At 42.3% G+C, this 9,074-nt stretch overlaps 1 long non-coding RNA gene across 6 annotated transcripts; it reads left to right on the forward strand.

The window, feature by feature from the left end:
• The first annotated feature begins 1,272 nt into the window (after positions 1–1,272).
• On the forward strand, positions 1,273–8,326 carry LOC123161348 (uncharacterized). Of its 6 annotated transcripts, none has more exons than XR_006480676.1 (5): positions 1,273–1,728; positions 1,821–4,017; positions 4,248–4,393; positions 4,461–4,590; positions 5,397–8,326. It is a non-coding gene; the product is annotated as an uncharacterized lncRNA (long non-coding RNA). The 6 variants fall into 6 exon arrangements; XR_006480677.1 differs by having other exon boundaries at positions 4,253–4,393; XR_006480681.1 differs by having other exon boundaries at positions 1,821–4,396; positions 5,350–8,326.
• Positions 8,327–9,074: the final 748 nt, after the last annotated feature.

Genomic DNA, 9,074 nt, shown 5'->3' on the forward strand with positions numbered 1-9,074 from the left:
AGGAGCGGCGGGACGACGCCTGCGGAGTCCGCAGCGGACGGCGGCGCCGCGGTGTGGACCACGAGGGCACGCCCGAGCGAGTGCGCCGGCGGCGTGGAGAAGACGGAGCCGATGCTCCTTGTCCCGATCGGAGCCGGAACGGAGACGGCATCGAGCGGGAGGTTGAGCAGAGCCGCAAGAGAGGCCGGGAGGAAGCCCGCAGCAGTGGAGCCGGAGGTGGCGGCGCTCGACATGGCGGCGGCGCGATCGGTGGCGCGGCGGCGGCGGTGAAGGCGGCGGCGGCTGCGGCGGCGGTGCGGGTATTAGGGTTTAGAAGCGGAAGCGATCGTAACCTAGTCTGATACCATGTAAGACAATAAGTTTTGGGAACCAGCACAACCCTCTAGGGGTGGCTTATCTCATTATATATAATGGGTGTGTTACAATACGTACAATATACGTACATAGGTACAGAAGCTATACATAGTCTAACACATTGCAACCCCCGACGAGCTTCAACGACCCGTGCGCGCCTCATTGCAGCTCCGACGCACTTCTATGCAACTCTGATAGCGCTTCAATGCAGCCCCGACGAAGCTGAACGACCCTGCGTGGCGCTCCATCGCAGCCGCGGCGCACTAAACTGTAGCATCGCGAGCGGAGCAAGTCGCGTCGGACGCCGGTGTAGCACCACGAACGCGTCACGCCGAATGCCGCTTCGCAGCACCATGAGCGTCGCCGCCCCGACGAGATCCATGGCCAGGCGGTGCTGCAAGGTCGGCCGCAACCTGCCTGCTGCAAAGGGTCATCACACCGGTGCGTCCAGGCCGCCGCCGCCGAGCATTGCATCGGAAAACGCATAGGTTAGATCGTGTTGTTGTGGTTTGCTGTTGTATGCATGGCCCGACGGGGACGCGTGACAAACGTTGAAGGCGGCTAACGGATCGACAATTTCAGTCGGTTGATTAACGTTTCCCTTGATTGATTGAAGCAACCACTGCCGGTGTGGGTGGTGCCTAATCTACGCCTGCTCATCCAAATAGTCATACTATCTCTTAACTAGGACAGTACTGCGATGGTGTACCGAGGGATCGTATTGTTACGTCAGGTTTGTATATGTCTTTTTTTGAGCTGAGTTTGTATATGTCTGCACAATGGTCATTGGTGAACTTTAAACTTTGCATGGGTCCGTACAGAATAGGCCCGCGAAAAGGCCCGGCCCATTGGGAGTGTCCCTGTCCGTCGCCCCGCATCGCACGCAATATCTGCCTAACTTTCCCCACCCTGTCCGTCTGCTGCCCTGCCATACACCACAATCTCTAACCCTATCCTCATCCCCTTCCGTCTGCGGCGACAGCCGCCGCCAGGCCCTTCCCCCTCTGCGCTTAGCCGGCGTGACCCCAGCCAGATTAGGCCCGCCAGCCGCCGCCATGCTCCTTCCTCGCCCCTCTGCGCGCAGGGTAGACGGCGAGTGGCGGGAAGGGAAGTTGCCGCCGCGACCTCGGGCCGATCCAATCCAGATCGGCCTGACGTAGGACGAGCTGGCGGCGCCGAGCCGCGACGGACGGTAGACCTCGATGCCAGAAGAACGGGAGGCGCCAGGAGCCGGTGAATAGGTCCGAGTCAAACAGATCTGGCGCCGCTGACAAAAGCTGAAGGATAGGTCTGATTTCGCCAGATCCGGCTTTACCTTTCTTTGTCTGACATCTTTATCTGGGAAAAGAAAGAGATGACGAGCAGCTGCGATAGGTTTGTTCCCCTGGACTCGTCGTTTAATTGTTTCTGATGAATCAGGCCCTGCTTTTCCTCTCTCGATCCCGTCTGACCGTTTGACTGTGCAGGGACCACTAATTGGAGACGGCGGATCCACAGACCCCTCCCCTAAACGCTGCCGTTGAGGGCTGCGTCGATAGTTTCGGTCTTCTTATATTTTTAAGATGTCATCTTTAAAGAAGATGTGCTGTGCGGGTATTACCGCATGATCTTTAGGTCGTTTTCTTTGTTTCTTTTTTTTTGTTTAGTGTTTGAATCAGTAACAACAAAATATGTAAATACGTTAACTTGTGGTAAGAGATTAACATTGTTGGTTCTTTAAATAATATATATTTTTTTGTCTTCTAAAATTTGGGTGTACATATCTCCAATTTTATTATGAATCTACAAAAGTATTACTTACAGTAACATATGTTTTTTTTTTGTTATGATCTATATAGTGTTATCTTGTCAATGGATTTATTTTACCTTTGATGTAATCCAATGCGAACATGAAAATATAGTGAAATAGCAAAGTTTGTACATTACTATTTCTTATCTTCTTTTAATATAGTACTAAACAAATGTAAGAAGTTATTTGCGGTTTAAATTAAATAGCAAAAATGTCTTACATTTGTGTACAGAGTTAGTACTAATAAAACACGTACTCCCTCTGTAAAGAAATACAAGAGATTTTCCTTACGGAGGGAGGACATATTTTTAACTTTTGTGCTAATTGATTAATATTGTTGGTTTTGTAAATAATAATTGTTGTCTTCTAATATGATGGTGTAGATAATTCTAATTTTCAGTTATGATCTATAGGGTTCTATTTTGTTGTTGAGTTTTATATTAACTCTGATATACTCCAATGACATTATGGAAATACAGTACATATTTTTTTATTATGATCTACAGAGTGCTATTTTGTTGGTGGATTTGTATTAACTTTGATGTAATCTAGTGACAAATGGAAATACAGTCACATAGCATCTATAGGTTATTATTTTCTTATCGTATTTGAATCTAGTAACAACAAAATATGTAAACTTTTGTGGTAAGGGATTCAGATTGTTGGTTTTTAAATGATACTATAACCTTTTTTGTGCTATTTTTTGGTGGATTTGTATTCACTATGATGAAATTTAATGACAACATGGAAATACAGAATGATAACATGGAAATGCAGTGACATAACATTGTCTGCTATATCTTACAAGTTCTGACACACACACACACACACACACATATATTACATTCTTTTGGAAAATATATATTCTACATCATTATTTCTTAGACTTTGTAGATGGTTCTAGTTTTCTAATGTAATTTTTTATTTCGTTCATAATTTTGTATTCACTTAACTAGAAGTGATGAAAAATTTGTTAAGTTTGTCATGTTAAAAATTTGTTAATTTGTGTTGTTTTAATTTGATAACACAATCTGTTGGTGACAGCTCCATTGTTTTATTTGTGTAAATATATGGGTGTTTTATACATTTCTTTTTTGACATAGCATAGTTATGCGTCTTTGTTGCAGCAAGTTTTAATAAAGATACATATTTTAACTTCTGTTAAAGAATTAAGATCTTTGTGTTCTTTTGATGATATAGATTGTTGTGCTCTTCTCTTCTAGTATGATGCATGTCATGTCATAATATGATGACAAGTTATGGTCTTATATTTGTTGCACCAAGATTTAATAAATAACAGTATATCTTTCCGTGTCGACAATTATGGCTTTTTATTGTAGTTTTTAAATGTGATGGCATACTTAGTGGAATGTACATGTTTTTGAGATATGTTTGGTTGTTCCTTGAGATAGATCATTTGTCGTCCTCTTGCATGCTATGTGTGGTCTATATCTTGCAGCTGAATAGAGATCTTCATATGAGAATTAGCCTTTCAAATATGTACATGTCCAGGATTATTATGGCATACTTAGTGGAATGCATTGTTGCCAACGTATCCACTGGTAAAAGAGTTGACTTGTTATAAAAATCCAAATGAATTACAATTGTGGAGACCTTAAATATTATCTGCTATGTAATGCATAGAGATCTTGAATGGGCCCACTTATCAAGGTACCTGATGTGTTTTGGCAAACAGATCATCACCACTAACTTGAATATTTCTGAGGTTGTATTGGAGTAAAAGAGACTTTTATTTGTTATAGATAATTCATTATCAGTTCTTTTCTCATTTTTTTACCCCAGTGCTACCAACAGCAGGTGATATGGAGTTTGAGTGTTCCAGTTCACAACTCAGCAGTAGATTCTATAGTAATGTAAGTGAAAATGAACCTATATGTAGAGGCATCATGTTGTTTGCTCCAGTCACAAGGTCACTTTCATTCTTTAGTAGTTTTGTTTCTGGTGAAGTGATGGTCTAAAAAGACTCTGATTGTTGTATAAACATTGAGTCGCTGTTACTAATGCAGTGCCACATGCCAAAATTCATTTCATGTTAATAATAAGTATGACTTTCCTCTAAATGTTATTATATCATTTGGCACAGATCAGGCTGCAACTCATGAGTCATTGGGTCAAGACTGCCTGAAGACGAGTTTGCTGCCAAAGTAAAAACATTGAGATGCCAAAATACCTGTTAGTTTAGTTCGTTTGAAACCAGGCACCAAAGAGTTACAAAAGAACCATTTTCAGGTAGTCTCACTTAATAACAACTTTCATTACCATCAAGAGCTAATCCATGATACTGTCTGTATTTCAGGGTGTTAGAACATCGATGGATTTTGTACACTCAAGAGGAGGCTTGGGGTTTTCATTCGTGCATCACCAGAAATTTACATCCAACATCATAGGGAATATCTTGGATTGTCACTTGCATTGGGGAAGCAAAGGTAACACAACTTTTTCAAACCAGCCCATGCCTATTTCCCATCTCATGAAAAGAAACTACTGAGTCAGTTAGAAAACGAAGGCACCACATTTGTACGTAGTGTGTATGGTTCATTTATATCAGCTTCTCAAGTAGTCTGTGAGCCCCATCACAACTCGAGCTTTTGAATGTAGTTGTCAGTATCAACCATGGCTAGGACTTGCCGAAGTAAACAATTCTTGGTGCTGTAACCTTCTCCCGACAGCTTGTAGAAGCGAAGAGCATGGAAACAATAATCATGGGAATCGTTTACTATCTGTTAGTCATGAATCTACTATGAGGTGTGGAGAACGAAGCTTCCTCCTATTTGTCTTACTAGAAATAAGAAATGCACATAGCAAGAAGCAGAATTGCCCAGACCTAGACGATATATCTTTTACTTGGTTATTATGGAGGTTTAGACTTGATAAGGGTAGTGTAGTGCACGCACAGATCATCCCAGGTACATATAGAAGTTATTACATATTATTACATAAAGGCTTTACTCCATGGTATGGTGAGACTTCCTTGACTCAATTGTCGCCACCAAGAGATCAGTGGTTCTTGGAGTTCCCCCTCATCTGTCAGAAAAAAGGAACATGTTAATCACATAATAATATAGAAAAGTATACTAGCACATTTTATTGCAAAAAATTTAAATGCCTGTTTTCTCTTTAAATAAAAATAATTAGGCCCATTCCTTTGCTATCCAAAATTTTGACGTCAATACTTAATGTTTCAGACCCATGTTGACATTGTCCTAAACGAAACACATGTTATACTAAACAGGACTGGATGAAGTTTTTCTCAAAACAAAGTACACAATGGGCGTGGAGGATGTGTGTGGGCATGGCAAACCTGAGAAGTGGTTATTTTCCTGTGAGAACAGCCTATCACTTGCTAGTTCAGAAATGGTGGTCAGTTGAGGTTGCTTCAGGTTCAGGACGTGAGGAAAGTCCTAGTTGAAAAAGCTGTGGCGCTTTCCTGTGCAGCCCAGAGCAATCCTCCGAAATAGGCATATTGAAAGAATTGGTTTTTGTGGACGTGGGGAAACCATATATCATGCCCTGTTTGAATGTACATGGGCAAAATTATTTTGGAAGGAAATCAGATATGTTGCTGCATTCAAGGTACCCGAGCTACACCCTCACTCTTGTGCTCACTCTTGGGCTATTTGGTCACTGAGGGATGCTAGAAATCATGGAGGAAGGAGCGGACAGTAGTGCACTCTGTCAAATGGTTGTTGGATGTGGCTTGGGATTTATCATTAACGGAAGAGAAAGAAACGATGTTAAGCACCATTGGAAGCCACCCGATGCAAGTACTATCAAAATCAGTGTTGCCTTCTCTAATGCAAATCACCAATTAGGTACAGGTCTTGTATCTGCTGTCATGAGGGGAAGCTGATATGGGCACAAGCATTGTGGTACAATGTAGCTGCTAGTGCACCGACACTAAAAACTCTTGCAATCAGCTGCATATCTACTGCATTTTGCTCGGCTGCTGCAAATTATATAGATATCATTAGCTGCATATCTGAAACCGACCACTCACTACAGTCAATTTGCCATGTCAATGTCAACGTCAGATGGTGTAAATATGCTATGCATCACATCATGGTTATTTCATAAATCTGATACATGCTTGCATTCCGGCTCCTACTTTTTTTGTTATAATAAATGGCCTATCTTATGGGCACTTCCAAAGCAATAGAGGTATAAGTTAAGGTTGCCCTCTTTCTCCCTACTTGTTTGTGCTTGCTATAAACGAACTTTCTATTTCTCTTCAATAGTAAATGTGTTGAAATCATTTGGAAGGGATATCTTTAGGGCCAGGCTGTCCACCCATTTCACTCCCTAATGTTTGCTGATGATCTTCTTCTCTGTGGTAAGGCTACTGCTACCGAAGCCATTCACATGTACAATATATTGCAGAGTTATTTTCAGCTTTCAGGCCAGACCCCCAATTGGAGCAAATCAGGTAAGATCTTTAGCCAAAATGTCGATAGAAACACTAAAGATGGCATTAGAAACATTTTTCAGGTGATAGATATAGATAAAAACTCAGTATATCTAGGACACCCTTTGATTCTTCCAACTAAGGACAAATCAGCTGCGTACGATTTTGTAGCAGTAAAATTAAGCAATAAACTTACAGGTTACAAGGCAAACAAACTCTCTCATGCCGGAAGGCTTACCCACATTAATCCTGTTTTTTTCTTCTATTCTTGTATATCATATGTCTAACATCCTTTTTTCAAGGAAGTTGATTGCAGAACTTACAGCTATCATAAGGAACTTCTGGTGGACAAGAATTAATGAAGAGCCTACAACTAAAACTCTCTATCTCTGGGCATGGAAGGACATATGCATACCAAAATGTGAGGATGGCTTAGGAATCAGAAACATTCAAGCAATGAACAGGGGTCTCATTCTATCAGGAGCTTGGAGAATTGCAGATATGATCCAGAAAGTTTCCTTTCTAAAGTCCTAACATCCAAATATTATCCCAACACTTATTTATTGAGAGCCAGCACTAAAACCCCAAAATCTGCATTTTGGTCTTCCATTATAAAATTACGTCATATTTTGATTTCCAACTCTTCCATACATATTTTAGATGGAAATTCATCAATTTGGAGCACACCCTGGTTTCCCCTTTTGCAATCCATCTACGACCACCTCATAATGCAACCAAGTCACTTTAAATATCCGTCTCAAGTGACAGATCTGTGGACTCCTAATAAAAAATCATGGAAAGCTAATCTCATCATATATAATCTTTTTGATCAACAAACAGCTGACTGTATAATGCAGGTACTCGTAATCAACCAAGAAGTATAAGATATTCTATGCTGGAAGCTACACCCAACAGGAAAATGTTCGTCTAAAAGTGCTTATAGAGCATGCTTACGGGACATGCAGCAGCAGGGGAACCCCACTCCTAGGCAGGTCCCAGAGGAAACAAAGCAACTTCTGAAGCAAGTAGAGAAGGAACAGACAATGACACCTAGGGTGCAAACATTTGCGTGGAGACTATTAACGAAAGCAGTCCCACCAGGTATGATAGCAATTAAGTTCTCCTCCTCACATTAACAAACATTGTACTCGATGCAATCTACAGGAAAATGACATGCACGTTTTGTAGCCCACTTGCTAAAGCTGCCTGTTTTTTAGACCCATGGTACGTGAACACTGAAATTCTCGTTCAACACTATGAATCTATCCCTGCAATTGTCAACGCAATTCTCCATTCCAATCATCCACATGCATCAATTACAAACATTATGACTTCTTTATGGTGTATTTAGAAGTCCAGAAATGATAGTCTGTTTGGCAGGAAAGCTAATACTATGCAACACATCCATCAGGCAATGCAGGCAATTATAAGAAAGATCCTATAAGCTATATACAGAAAGTGCAGGAGCTTCTTCAGTTCTTAATTAACAAAGTCAGGACCAAGTCAAACATGGGGAAGACCAACAGGAACCAGAATTTGCTATCAATGTACATACAGGTTTTGCAGGTCGATTAGAGGAATTGGTATTCACATGCAGACATCATGGTAACATTGTATTGCTGTATAGAGCAGTTTACTCTTTGGCAGTTAGCTAGGCCCATGTTAGTTGTGCTGTAGTCGAGTTGGGTAAACTAGGATCATAATAATTGTACTTTGCACGAGTTTGATGGAGGAAGAATCAGTACCGCCTTTAGCTTTTCCTTCCTGATCTCCTTTTTCTTGTCAGCACGAACCTCCTTTGCCTTCGTGTTACAACTATGTTCGGCCCGCAGCTTGTTGGTGTCAAACTTGCCATTGCAATTGTCGCAGGTGCTGCCCGTTTCCTCGATCTTAGTTTCTTTCTTCTTCCCCATCTCGATGGACCTCTGTAACAAAAGAAAATCGTGTGATTGGATCGGAAATTCAAGGGACACAAGGACACGACACATGGGATTCGAAAGGGATTGGACTGGACAAGCAACAGGCGACGGATTTCAAATAGAAAATTTGGGGTCGGATCGCAAAGGGACGAAGGATCAGAGCTAAGCTGCGTGCGGGGCAGGGACCAGGGATTCGGATAGGACAGGAACGGACCTGGCGGCCGGCCGAAGCGGGGCGGCAGCGTCGGAAGCTGGTCGCTCGTCTGTCGTCTCTCCCGTCGTCAGCGGCGGCGCTAGGGTAGGCAGGGGCGCGTGGTCTGCGGAGGAAGAGAGCTGACGGTGTATATGGGCCGGGTGGGCTTGCGAAATGCCTGCTATTTTGGCCTTTTTTTTAACTACCTATTTCATTTACCACTTCCTTTCTACCCCCTACAAAACCTCTTTTTTTCTTTTGCAAATATCTTTTGTTTCCCTACACACCTCGGGAGCAACTAACTAATGGTTACCTTCCCCTAAAAAAACATAAACAAAACCAATGGTTACCTCTTGGGGAGGCTTCCGCAGGGGTTATTGGTGCGCCCAGAAGCCG

The sequence above is a fragment of the Triticum aestivum genome, chromosome 7B (genome assembly GCF_018294505.1).
Source record: "Triticum aestivum cultivar Chinese Spring chromosome 7B, IWGSC CS RefSeq v2.1, whole genome shotgun sequence".
NCBI lineage: Eukaryota > Viridiplantae > Streptophyta > Magnoliopsida > Poales > Poaceae > Triticum > Triticum aestivum.